Source organism: Mesoplodon bidens (assembly GCF_964165515.1).
Source record: "Mesoplodon bidens genome assembly, chromosome: 6".
NCBI lineage: Eukaryota > Metazoa > Chordata > Mammalia > Artiodactyla > Ziphiidae > Mesoplodon > Mesoplodon bidens.
The window spans coordinates 788,733-802,725 of NC_138162.1; positions in this window are offsets into that span (position 1 = coordinate 788,733).

Below are 13,993 nucleotides of genomic sequence, written 5' to 3' on the forward strand. Positions count from 1 at the left end.
CCGTCACTTCTAGAAAAAACTTAAGGAACCCTATAGCCAGCCAGTCACCTCCAAAGGCGAGAGGGTGGAGAATACCAGCTCAGATGCCAGGCAGTCCCCAGGAGCTGGGAAGTCTGCCATCCCTCTCCTCTTGAGCATCTTGTAGCAGGAAAGCTGCAGAAGGTCACTGACAAGACCCAGAGCAACAAGTGGTGGGCGGGCTTGCAGCTGAAGCTCCGGAAGTTTGAAGCCGGTGAGGGATCTGGCTGTTGGGTGCTTCTCTTCCCAAACTGTACTGACCCCTTCTGGAAGCACTGAGTACTTTTGCCCATAAAGGCCTGAAGCTGCCCCACTGATAATTGCAGTTCCTCTATAACCATTGCCATACAATCTAAGACCTTCCTCTGGTTCTGTAATCTTTTGTGGTAGTCAGGATTTGTGTGAAGAACTTCACACTGGGAAGATCAAGATATGTCATAGGTTCCACTTCTATATCCGTCATTTTGGCTTCGATTGATTCTTGTATCATGTAATAAGATGCATCCATTCTGATAGTGCAGCTACAGCTGGCCCCAAGTCTGGCATTCTACAGAAAACTGTGCTGTGCAATCCTTCATCTCAGCCGCCGGTGTTTCCAGAGGCAAGTCTGAGGCTTTTCCTTTGGATCTTCAAAATATTTTTGTAGACTTCCATCACTTTCTACTGTCTGCAAATATTTCAATTCTTCAGAGAGAGAAGGTGCTTAGGTTCTAAAACTTTCAAGACTGAAAATAATGGTTTTTTGGAAAAAAAAATAATGGTTTTTTGTAATAAAGAACTGCAAGACAAAAAATAACCAAATGGAAAAATCTGGAGTTAAAAAGCACAACAGGGCTTCCCTGGTGGTACAGTGGTTAAGAATCCGCCCGCCAATTCAGAGGACACAGGTTCAAGCCCTGGTCCGGGAAGATCCCACATGCCACAGAGCAACTACGCCTGCGCACCACAACTACTGAGCCTGCGCTCAGAGCCCGCGAGCCACAACTACTGAAGCCTGCGCACCTAGAGCCTGTGCTCCGCAACAAGAGAAGCCACTGTGATGAGATGCCTGTGCACCGCAATGTAGAGTCGCCCCTGCTCGCCGCAACTAGAGAAAGACCACGCACAGCAATGAAGACCCAATGCAGCCAAAAATAAAATAAATAAATAAATTTATATTTAATAAAAGCTCAACAAATGAAATAAAAAATCCACAAGATTCTGGTCCTAGAGCAATTGGACATCCACATGCAAAAAATTAATCTGGGGGAGTGGGATGAATTGGAATATTGGGACTGACATATATACACTACTATGTATACAACAGATAACTAATGAGAACCTACTGTATAGCACAGGGAGCTCTACTCAGTGCTCTGTGGTAACCTAAATGGGAAGGAAATCTAAAAAAGAGGGGATACATGTATATATATGACTGATTCACTTTGTTGTACAGCAAGAAACTAACACAGCATTATAAAGCAACTATACACCAATAAAAACTAATAAAAATTAATCTAGACACAAACCTTACACCCTTTGTAAAAATTAACTGAAAATGGATCAGACCTCAATGTAAAATGCAAAACTATAAAACTTCTGCAAGATAACATAGGAGGAAATCTAGATGACCTTTGGGTGGGCCCGGGTTCAATCCCTGGTCGGGGAACTAGATCACGCATGCCGCAACAAAGATCTCGTGTACCACAACTAAGACCTGGCACAGCCAAAATAAATAAATATTAAAAAAAACAGAAAACAAAAACCTCAACAACAAGAGAACAAACATTTTAAAATAAGGCAAAGTTTTCTTGCTCCTCAGCCATCCTGGTGGCTGCTCTGGGTTAGGGAAGTCCCGCTCCTAAGGCAAGATGCTGGCCTCGAAGAAGATGAAAAGGTCACCGGGGTCGAATGCAGGATTTCTTTCCATTTATATAGGTCTTCTTTAGTTTCTATCAGCATGTTTTTTATTTTTTTATAAATGTTTTTTGGTTTTTTTGTTTCTTTTTTTTTTTCTCCTGGCCCAGTTTTATTAAAGAAAAATTGTGCATGATTTACTCTTCACCAGTCTATTCTGGCTTCTAATGATATCAGAATCACCTGGATCAATGATAGCCAGTGTGCATACTCTGTAGTATTTTCCACATGCTGTATCCAATTCAATATTATTGCCACTGTAGTGATGGACACCAGTTTTGGCCAACATGGCGTAATACTCTATATCAGATTTCCTCAAGGCTGGGCAGTTGTTGGCGAGGATGACCAGTTTTGCTCTGCCTTGTCTGATCGTTTTTGGAGTCTGCTTGTACCCCAGGAGGTACTTTCCACTTTTCATAATGAGTTAGAGCCTAAATAATTGAAAAGCAATTCTAAGTGTGATTAAATATTGTTAAGATGGCAGTTCTCTGCAACTTGATCTATAGAGTCAATGTAATTTCCATCAAGACCAGGAAGCCTTTTTTTTCCCCCAGAAATTGACAAGCTGATCTTAAAAATTATATAGAAAGGCAAAGGACCCAGAATAACAACAACAACAACAAAAATCTTGAAAACTAAGAACAAAGTTGAAAGACACACACTTCCCAATTGCAAAACTGACCATAAAGCTAAGGAATCAAAAGAATGTGGTCCTGGCATAAGGACAGACATATAGATCAATGGAACAGAATTGAACGTCCAGAAACAAATCTGTTAACTTTTTACAGAGGTGTTATGACGGACAGTTTTAAGCGTTATTCAATCAAAACCTGACCTAGGTGTTTCTGTGAAGGCATTTTGTAGATGAAGTTGAAGTCCATAATCATTTGACTTTAGGTAAAGGAAAATATCCTACATGACCTGGGTGGGCCTAATTCAATCCACTGAAAGGCCTTAAGAGCACAGCTGAAACTTCCCTGAAGAAGAAGCTCTGTCTATGGATAACTCATGGCAGAGGTTCAGCCTGCCATTTCCAACTCCTTCCCTAAGATTTTTTTAACTTGCCTAGTTAGCCCCTACAGTCTTGTAAACTGATTCTAGAAACAAATTCCTTAAAATATATTTCCCACTGATTTTTTTTCTCTGGTCGAACCCTAACTGACACAGGGGTCAAGGCAAGTCAATGAGGAAAGGATAGTCTTTTCAAAAAATGGTGCTGGGACAATTGGATATTGATGTGTAAAAAGGTTAATTTAGACCCTCGTCTCACAGCATGTACAAAAATTAGTACAAAAATGGTTCATAGACCTAAATGTAAGAGCTAAAAACATAAAACCATTTAGAATAAAACATAGAATAGGACTTCCCTGGTGGTGCAGTGCTTAAGAATCCGCCTGCCAATGCCAGGGGCACAGGTTCGAGCCCTGGTCTGGGAAGGTCCTACATGCTGCGGAGCAATTAAGCCCGTGCGCCACACTACTGAGCCCACGCTCTGGAGCCTGCAAGCCACAACTACTGAGCCTGGGCACCACAACTACTGAGCTCTCGCTCTAGAGCCTGCAAGCCGCACTACTGAGCCGGGCACCTAGAGCCCGTGCTCTGCAACAAGAGAAGCCACCACAATGAGAAGCCTGCACACCGCAACTAGAGAAACCCCGCGCACAGCAACAAAGACCCAATGCAGCCAAAAATAAATAAATAAATTCATTTATTTATTTAAAAAAAAAACTTACAAAAACCTTTACGACCCTGGATTAAGCAGCTCTTAGATACAACATCAAAGTCATGATCCATTCCAGAAAAAAGAAATTTGACTTCATAAAAATTAAATACTAAAAAAAAAAACCTTTTGCACTTCAAAAGACATTTTTAGGGCTTCCCTGGTGGCGCAGTGGTTTAGAATCTGCCTGCCAATGCAGAGGACACAGGTTCGAGCCCTGGTCTGGGAAGATCCCACATGCTGCGGAGCAGCTGGGCCCATGAGCCACAGCTACTGAGCCTGCGCTCCGCAAGAAGAGAGGCCGCAACAGTGAGAGGCCCGCACACCATGATGAAGAGTGGCACGCGCTCGCCGCAACTAGAGAAAGCCCTTGCACACAAATGAAGACCCAACACAGCCAAATAAATAAATAAATTAAAAAAAAAAAAAAAGACATTTTTAAGGGAACTATACTCACTATCTTGTAATCACCCATAATGGAAGAGAATGTAAAAAAATAATATATATACATATATATACACACACACACATATATATATAATTGAATCACTTTTTTGTACATCTGAAACTAATGTAACATTGTAAATCAGCTATATTTCAATAAAAATATTTAAAACACAAAAAATACATTTTAAAATTATGAACATTAAAAACAACCTACAGACTGGGAGAAAATATATATTTGCATATCATATAGCTGATAAAACACTTATAGCCCAAATATAAAAAGATCAACTCAATAATAAGACAAACAACCCGAATAATAGAAATGGCTGATAAGCACATGGAAAAATGCCCAGCACCGTTAGTTATCAGGGAAATGCAAAGTAAAACCACACACTAGTATCACTGTAATAAAAAAGACTGTTAGTAACAAGTGTTGGCAGGGATGTGAAGAAACTGTGACCCTCAGACTCTGCTGGTGGAGTGAAAAATGGTGCAGCCACTTTGGAAAGCAGTTTGGCAGTTTCTTTAAAAATTAAACAAAAAAAATCTTTTTATATGACAGCAATTCCACTCCTTCGTATTGATTCAGGATAAATAAAAACACATGTCCATATAAAGAAATTTTTGGCAAATGTTCCTTGCACCATTTATGCGTAAGAGCCAAAAAATGGAAACAATCCAAATGTCCATTAACTGGTGAATAAGTAAACGAAATGTCTTTGATCCATTTAATGGAATATTATTTAGCAATAGAAAGAAAGACACCAACTGCCGATATGTCCTAGGGCATGGCATGGGTGAACCTCAAAAACGTGCTAAGTGAAAGAAGTCAGATGCGAAAAGCTACATAAGATTCCATTTGTATGAAATGCTTTTTTTTTTTTTTGCGGTACGCGGGCCTCTCACTGTTGTGGCCTCTCCCGTTGCGGAGCACAGGCTCCGGATGCGCAGGCTCAGCGGCCATGGCTCACGGGCCCAGCTGCTCCGCAGCATGTGGGATCTTCCCAGACCGGGGCACGAACCCGCGTCCCCTGCATCGGCAGGCAGACTCTCAACCACTGTGCCACCAGGGAAGCCCATGAAATGCTTTTTTTTTTTTTTTAAGATTTTATTTTGATGTGGACCATTTTTAAAGTCTTTATTGAATTTGTTACAATATTGCTTCTGTTTTATGTTTTTTTGGATTTTTGGCTGCGAGGCATGTGGGTTCTTAGCTCCCCAACCAGGGATCAAACCCTCACTCCGTGCACTGGAATGCAAAGTCTTGACCTCTGGACCGCCAAGGAAGTCCCCTGAAATGCTTTTTTATTTTTATTTATTTATTTATTTATTTATTTTGCGGTATATGGGCCTCTCACTGTTGTGGCCTCTCCCGTTGCGGAGCACAGGCTCCGGACGCGCAGGCTCAACGGCCATGGCTCACGGGCCCAGCCGCTCCGCGGCATGTGGGATCTTCCCAGACCGGGGCACGAACCCATGTCCCCTGCATCGGCAGGCGGACTCTCAACCACTGCGCCACCAGGGAAGCCCTGAAATGCTTTTTTAAAAAGGCAAACCTATAGAGGCAGAAAGAGGATTAGTGGTTGTCTGAGAAACAGGTAGGAACAGGGATTCATGGAAAATGAGCAGGATGGATCTTTCTGGATGATGGAAATATTCTAAACCTGAATTGTGGTGATAATTTGCACAGTTCTGCAAATTTACTAAAAAAATCAATAAATTAGCGGGACTTCCCTGGTGCTACAGTGGTTAAGAATCCGCCTGCCAGTGCAGCGGGCACAGGTTTGAGCCCTGGTCCAGGAAGATCCCACATGCCGCGGAGCAACTAAGCCCGTGTGCCACAACTACTGAAGCCCTCCGGCCTAGAGCCTGTGCTCTGCAACAAGAGAAGCCACTGCAGTGAGAAGCCTGTGCACCACAAGGAAGAGTAGTCCCCGTTCAAGGCAACTAGAGAAAAACCCGCACACAGCAATGAAGACCCAACCCAGCCAAAAATAAATAAACGAATAAAAATTTAAAAAAAATTTTAAATAGAAATAAATTGTCCACTTAAAACAAGTATATTTTGTGGTATGGAAGTGATACCTCAATTAAGCTGTTTTTTTAAATAAACAAACAAGAAAGCTACAACATAAAAAACAAACTAAACCAGACTGGTTAGGGTTATAAATTTAGGTGGTTGAAGTATGAAGAATACAAGGTGGTAGGGACTTCCCTGGTGGTCCACTGGTTAGGACTCCGTGCTCCCAATGCAGGGGGACTGGGCTCGATCCCTGCTCAGGGAACTAGATCCCACATGCCGCAACTAAAAATCCTGCATGCCACAATGAAGATGCCGAGTACCGCAACAAAGACCCAGTGCAACCAAATAAATAAATATTAAAAACAAAAAACACCAAGGTGGTAATTATCTTGAAATTTGGGTGGTTTTCGAGTGGGGCAGGAGAGAGGCACCAGGAAGGGGTGGGGATGGGAGCCAGTGAGTAGAGGGGAGGCTAGGGGGCTCCTAGGAGACTGACCACGTCCTGTTTCTTGACCTGGATGGTGAGCACATGAGTGCTTGCTTTACAGTAAAACTTTTTTATTTTATTTATGTATTTATTTATTTATTTATTTATTTTTAAGTTTATTTATTTATTTTTTAATTAGTTTCTGCTTTTATGTATTTATTTATATATATATTTTGCCACACCACATGGCTTGCAGGATCTTAGTTCCCCTACCAGGGATTAAACCTGGGCCAAGGCACTGAAAACACTGAGTCTGCTGGACTGCCAGGGAATTCCCATAAAACTTTAAATATATATTTTGTTTTATACATGTTTCTTTTTTTTTTTTTTTTTTTTTTTTTGCAGTACGCGGGCCTCTCACTGCTGTGGCCTCTCCCGTTATGGAGCACAGGCTCCGGACGTGCAGGTTCAGCGGCCATGGCTCACAGGCCCAGCCGCTCTGCGGCACATGGGATCTTCCCGGGCCGGGGCACGAACCCGTATCCCCTGCATCGGCAGGCGGACTCTCAACCACTACGCCACCAGGGAAGCCCCTACATGTTTCTTGACATATGTTATATTACACAATAGTAACCCTTTACAATACCAACCAAAAAATGTATTGTTTCTGGGAATAAATCTAACAAAAACGAGCAAGACCTGTCTACAGCGAGTTACAAACTTTACTGAAAAACATTAAATCAGCCCTTAATAAGTGTATAGTAGGGCAAAGGGATCATTATTCCCCAAATTGATTTGTAGAGTTAACGCAATTCTGATCAAATCCTAAAAGGTTTTAAAAAGAATTTAACAAAATCAAATTAAAAACAAGCCCAAGAAGAGCCACGTGACTCTTCAAGAATAAGGATATCCTGCTGGCTATTATGGCTTCTGCAGACTTATAAAGCTGTGACTATCCGGACAACATGATCTTGGCCCAGGGAAAACAAACTGATCCACAGAAGGCAATGGAGAGCCCAGAACAGTCCACAGGCACATACACAACCTGGAACACTGATTATAGAGCATCTGAAAAAGAAGGAACTAGTTCATGAATAAATCAATAAAATAAAATATCAAAATCAATACAAATGAAATACAATAATATCTCATATGTAGGGTTGAAACAAAGGGACTGAGTTAAAGTACTTGGACAAGAATGGTCCTTAGGTCGGAGAGGGCTAAACGGGAGCCCATGAGATGGAAAGTCCCTTCACTGCTCCAGTGAGGATATAAGATGTGTTGGATTAGGTGTGCCTGGTATAACTGCCAACCAATTAAGGAGAAAAATGGAACACTGGGCATTGGAGGGTGCCACTACAAAAAGAAGTGAGAAATAAGAAAAAAGAAGCATCGAAGAAACTGGACAACTAAAAGGTACAAAATAAAGTCACACAAAGAAGTTTAGGGCTTCCCTGGTGGCGCAGTGGTTGAGAGTCCGCCTGCCGATGCAGGGGTCACGGGTTTGTGCCCCGGTCCGGAAGGATCCCACATGCCGTGGAAAGGCTGGGCCCATGAGCCATGGCCGCTGAGCCTGCGCATCCGGAGCCTGTGCTCCGCGACGGGAGAGGCCACAACGGTGAGAGGCCCGCATACCGCAAAAAAAAAAAAAAAAAAAGAAGAAGTTTAAGTTGTGGAATTAATTATAGAACCCTCAGTTAAAGTTGGAGTCAGGACGGGTCTGTAGGGAGCTCTCCCCACGAATATGCACGTCAATTACCCCAAAGAGGAAGAGATTTCCACTTACATCTTGGACAGGAAGGTGCGTCTACTTACCATCAGGCAGGAGGAAGGAAACTTCCCTCCACCCCCGACAGCCCAGCCAATCAGAGACTGCAGGGGCCCAGTCAATGGGAAGCCTCCATTGAACCCCCAGCTCCTCCAATGAAATCTTTGGTTATCACAGCACCCCCCCCCACTCCTCCTTTTCCCTATAAAAGCAAGTTCCCCCTCCTTGTTGTCTGGATTTAGCTTTTTTTTTTTTTTTTTTTTTGCGGTACGCGGGCCTCTCACTGTTGTGGTCTTTCCCGTTGCGGAGCACAGGCTCCGGACGCACAGGCTCAGCGGCCATGGCTCACGGGCCCAGCTGCTCCGCGGCATGTGGGATCTTCCCGGACCGGGGCACGAACCCGTGTCCCCTGCATCGGCAGGCGGACTCTCAACCACTGCGCCACCAGGGAAGCCCTGGATTTAGCTTTTTTGTCTGCCATAGTTTCCATATCCCAAATTGCAATTCCTCTGCTATTCCCGAGTAAACTCGCTTTCACTGGTAAAATAACTGGCTACCATTTATTAAAGTTGATATATTTATAGGGTGTCAGAAGTGGGATCTGAAGGAGGCGAACCCCAAGAGATGACGGGCCTGGGAATGGAGCGAGGTACCCACACTGTGAGCCCGTCATGCTCATCACTTCCCTGAGTCTCGTCTTGGATTCCAAACTGCTTCTTTGCGTTTTGAGTTCTCTGGCTTTTTTCCGGATCTGGAAAGGCTTTGTCCTTTCAGGGGAGAGGTTTCATCCTTTCTGGTTCAAGGTTTCACCCTTGGTGAGGGCTCAGTTGTTTTCTGGAGTGTGCAAGAGTGAGGGGGATCGAGCTAACTGGAATCCAATAATTTGCTTTATTCCTTTTGGAATCTGGGCTAGGACTCCAGCAACTTTCTTGGGTTTCCAGGAGAACCTAAGGAAAAGGGATCCTGGTCATCTAAATGCTCTGAGGGCAGCCCTCCCTCAGGGACTCTGGAAGGTTCATGTTTGAAAGCTATGGACCCTGACATGCTCATTTCTTTTTCCCCTGACATGCTCATTTTTAACTAAGTGGGCTGAACCAACTAAAAGTAATCCAGAATTATCATGGCCATTACAGGGAACTTTCAATCTTCCCAAACTTGTTTTTCTTAAGATTAAATTGGAGAACTGTGGTTCTAAAATTTTATTTAATTTATTATTTTTTTAATTAGTTTATTTACTTTTGGCTGCGTTGGGTCTTCGTTGCTGCGCGGGCTTTCTCTTGTTATGGTGAGGGGGGCTACTCTTCCTTGCAGTGCGCAGGCTTCTCGTTGCAGTGGCTTCTCTTGTTGCAGAGCATGGGCTCTAGGCGCACGGGCTTCAGCAGTTGTGGCACGTGGGCTCAGTAGTTGTGGTACGCTGGCTTAGTTGCTCCACAGCATGTGCGATCTTCCTGGACCAGGGATCAAACCCGTGTCCCCTGCATTGGCAGGCGGATTTTTAACCACTTCGCCACCAGGGAAGTCCTATGTGGTTCTAAAATTAAACAAGAAGAATGGGATATTTATTTTCATTGGTACTTGGAAGCTTTCAAATGTGCACAAAAGTTTAAAATTGCCTCTTTACAAAATATCATTTTTAAATTGGCCAAAACAACTAAAAAACTTGAAAAGAACAAAACAGCTTCCGAAGCCTTGTGCTCCTTGAGTTCCCCTCCCCTAACTTCTTTGTCTCTGGCACCATCTTGTGTGTCTTCTCCGCCCCCTTTGTCTCAGACTCCGCCCCCTTTGTTTCTTCCTCTCCCCTCCCCTGTGAAAACCTGCCCCTTTAAAATCGGACCCTCAGGGGGACTTCTCTGACGGTCCAGTGGTTGAGCCTTCACCTTCCAATGCAGGGGGTGCAGGTTCAATATGTGGGCAGGTAGCTAAGATCCCACATGCTTTGGGACCAAAAAACCAAAACATAAAACAGAAGCAGTATTGTAACAAATTCAATAAAGACTTCAAAAACGGTTCACATAAAAAAAAAAAAAACGTTTAATAAAAAATAAATAAAAATAAAATAAAATTGAACCCTCTTAGGGTCCAAATGCTTAACCTCTAATTATAGTTTTTAAGTTAACTGGAGCAGGACTCCCCTGGTGGCACAATGGTTAAGAATGCACCTGTCAATGCAGGGTGAGCCCTGGTCCGGGAAGATCCCACATGCCACGGAGCAACTAAGCCCACGCGCCACAACTACTGAAGCCCGTGCGCCTAGAGCCTGTGCTCCACAACGAGAAGCCACCACAATGAGAAGGCTGCGCACTGCAACAAAGACCCAATGCATCCAAAAATAAATAAATTGAAATAAATAAATTTATAAAAAATAAAAATCAGTAGTGTACTTAGGTAAAACAATTTTTTTCATCTACTGAAAGGACAAGATTTTCTTGGAATATTGGTCTGCTTCTCATGGGAGATTATGAAGAATTTTTCTTTACCTTTTTTTTAAAGTAATCTGCTTAGAAAGCAAAGATTTGTGTTTTAACAAAATTATTTCCTGTGCTTACGTTGTCTTATTCAGGCCTTTCATTACTAAAGAAAACTGAATCTTCTCAATATTATTTATTTATTTATTTATTTTTGGCTGCACTGGGTCTTCGTTGCTGCACGCGGGCTTTCTCTAGTTGCGGCAAGTGGGGGCTTCGTTGTGGTGCGCGGGCTTCTCATTGCAGTGGCTTCTCTTGTTGCGGAGCATGGGCTCTAAGCTCACGGGCTTCAGTAGCTGTGGCTCGCAGGGTCTAGAGCGCAGGCTCCAGTAGTTGTGGCTCACGGGCTCTAGAGCGCAGGCTCAGTAGTTGTGGAGCACGGGCTTAGCTGCTCCGCGGCATGTGGGATCTTCCCGGGCCAGGGCTCAAAGCCGTGTCCCCTGGATTGGCAGGCGTATTCTTAAGCACTGCGCCACCAGGGAAGTCCTCTTCTCAATATTAAAAGAGCTAAGTTTTGCTTACAACTATGTAACCTCTTGTATTTGCCTTTGAAATCTTTTTTTTTTTTTTTTTTTTTTGCGGTACGCGGGCCTCTCACTGTTGTGGCCTCTCCCGTCGCGGAGCACAGGCTCCGGACGCGCAGGCTCAGCGGCCATGGCTCACGGGCCTAGCCGCTCCGCGGCATGTGGGATCTTCCCGGACCGGGGCACGAACCCGTGTCCCCTGCATAGGCAGGCGGACTCTCAACCACTGCGCCACCAGGGAAGCCCGCCTTTGAAATGTTTTATTGTTACTTTGGTCAGACAGGTAATTATCATTTCATAATGATCTGTGGTCCTGTTTGGTCAAATGTCCAAAACCTTTTGTTACTTTTGACAAACTTGCCCCAAATCAAGTTCTAAATGAAGCCTTGCTGACCTTGCACTAACTGGGCTCTTCCAGAGGGCCCCTGGGGCATCTCAAAGGATTTGTCTCTCACCTGGTAAAATGCTGAACTAATCAGGCTTATTTGATGAGCTAGATTACATGGGAAGCTTGTAATAGGCTTTTAAATAAGAAGGAATACAGAATCTTTTAACCTTATAGTTGTATAGGTACATACTAACGTGCTCAAAATAATATGAAATTGCTAAATTCTGAGATGTCCTGATATAATGTTATTGGTCATGATTTTTGTTTTGTTTCTGTTTTTTGTTGTTTTTGGTCGTGCTGTATGGCTTGCAGGATCTTAGTTACCCGGGCCCCAGCAGTGAAAACGCCAAGCCCTAACCACTGGACCACCAGGGAATTTCCAACCACTCACTATTTTAAACATATGTCATAGAGATAAGCTGATCCCCTTGCCACTCCCATTATAATGAATTCTCATCAGATTTTTAATAATGGGCATTTTCAAGTCTTTCTGTCATTATAGTTACTGCTTTACTCTGATGCTTCTCCAAATGTGTTCCTCTTTAAAGGGATTCATGGAAAGGACTCTGACGGGTTCTCTGAAACAGTTTTCTTTCTTATAACTCTAAGATCATACGACTGAACTGTGTAAGAATTTCTAAAACTTTAATGGAAAACCAATTGCTTTAATGTTTCGTTTTCCAGACATAACGGATCCCCTTTTCTCCTCTCCTTTAAGCTGTCTATAACTTAAAACAATTTGGTAAAGTGTACCTTGGCATCAAAGGTTGACGCATGTACATTTTCTCCCTACCTGGTCCCTCAAGAGTTCTGAAACTCTTATTAACTACTTTTGTTTCTCATGACAGTGGACGTACGTGCACACGTTCAGTGGAGTCTCTTGTCCCTGAACAGGACACCCAAAGCACGTGGCTCCTGCTTCTTTGATCCAAGCTGAGAAAGGGAGAAATACTTCTGCACTGTAAAGGCCTCATTGCTTCTACTGAAAATAACCAGCTGGGCAATTCCCCGGCGGTCCAGTGGTTAGGACTCCGTGCTCTCACCGCTGAGAGCCCAGGTTCGATCCCTGGTGGGGGAACTAAGATCGTGCAAGCCACATGGTGTGGCCAAAAAAAAAAAAAAAGTTTAATGGTTAGGATTAACATATACACACTACTATACATAAAACAGATAACCAACTCAATATTTTATAATAACCTATAAGGGAAAAGAATCTGAAAAAGAACATTATGTGTGTGTGTGTGCAACGAATCACTTTGCAGTCCACCTGAAACTAATACAACATTGTAAATCAACTATACTTCAATTAAATTTATAAAAAACTAAAAAAGAAAGAAAGAAAAGCACCAAGCTCTGGCAGAACACTCCTTTTGCGGCGCACTCCCGGAGGACCAAGACCCCGAACGTCACAGCCCACAGCCTGGAGACTCTGGGTACTGGAAAAGTCACCTCCAAAAGGATTCTCTCCAGCCTCGCCGGAAGGGCCCCATCAAGTCCTGTTGACTAACCCTTGTGCCACCAAACTCCAGAGACGGGACTCCTGGGTTCAGTGTCACATCTAAAGGAGGTACCAAATCCCAGCTGGACCTGTACACTCTCTGGCGACCTGAAGATAACGCCCATTAGGACCCGAAGCAGAGGACATCTGAGGCCAACAGCTTTCCCAAAACGTCTGGACCAGGCCTGTATACCTTTACTTCAATACAGTCCCTCACCTTGTTCCTCCCTCCTTTCTATGGAAGGCCAACACCCTCATTCGTATCTCCCAGTCCCTGAAGAAAGGGGGAAACCTCTCTGATTGCTCGATTTGCCATTGGAATCCTCAGCTGGCCCAGCATAGCAATGGCCCTTTGGTTCAGCCTATAAGTAATTTCACTGGGGTTCCAGATGCTGCTGTCTGTCCAAATTGTTCTGCAGGCCCATTTTATAGAGTTAGGGAGCTAAGCCCACCTAAATTTATTCCTTGCTTCAATTTGACCCAACCCTGGGATAGGAAAACAAGACCTTTTGAATATCTGCATGAAAGATCAACGGAGCTGGCAACGCAAGTTGAGTCATCTGTAAACTTGCTGACAGATCTGTACATCTAGGTAACTTCCTGTTGTGTAACAACAAAATTTCCGAGCCTTGGCTAAGTAACGCCAGTGTCTCTGCGCCCGTGAAGGAACCCATAGACTCCATCACTCGTGTGGAGGCTTTATGTGCGCCCCCTGGTTTCACCTTCATATGTGGAAGTTTGGGGGATGGCCTTTATGCTTGGGCAGCCCATTGTCTTGATGGCTGGAGAACACAGGACGGTGAGCCCTGCTGTATCCAC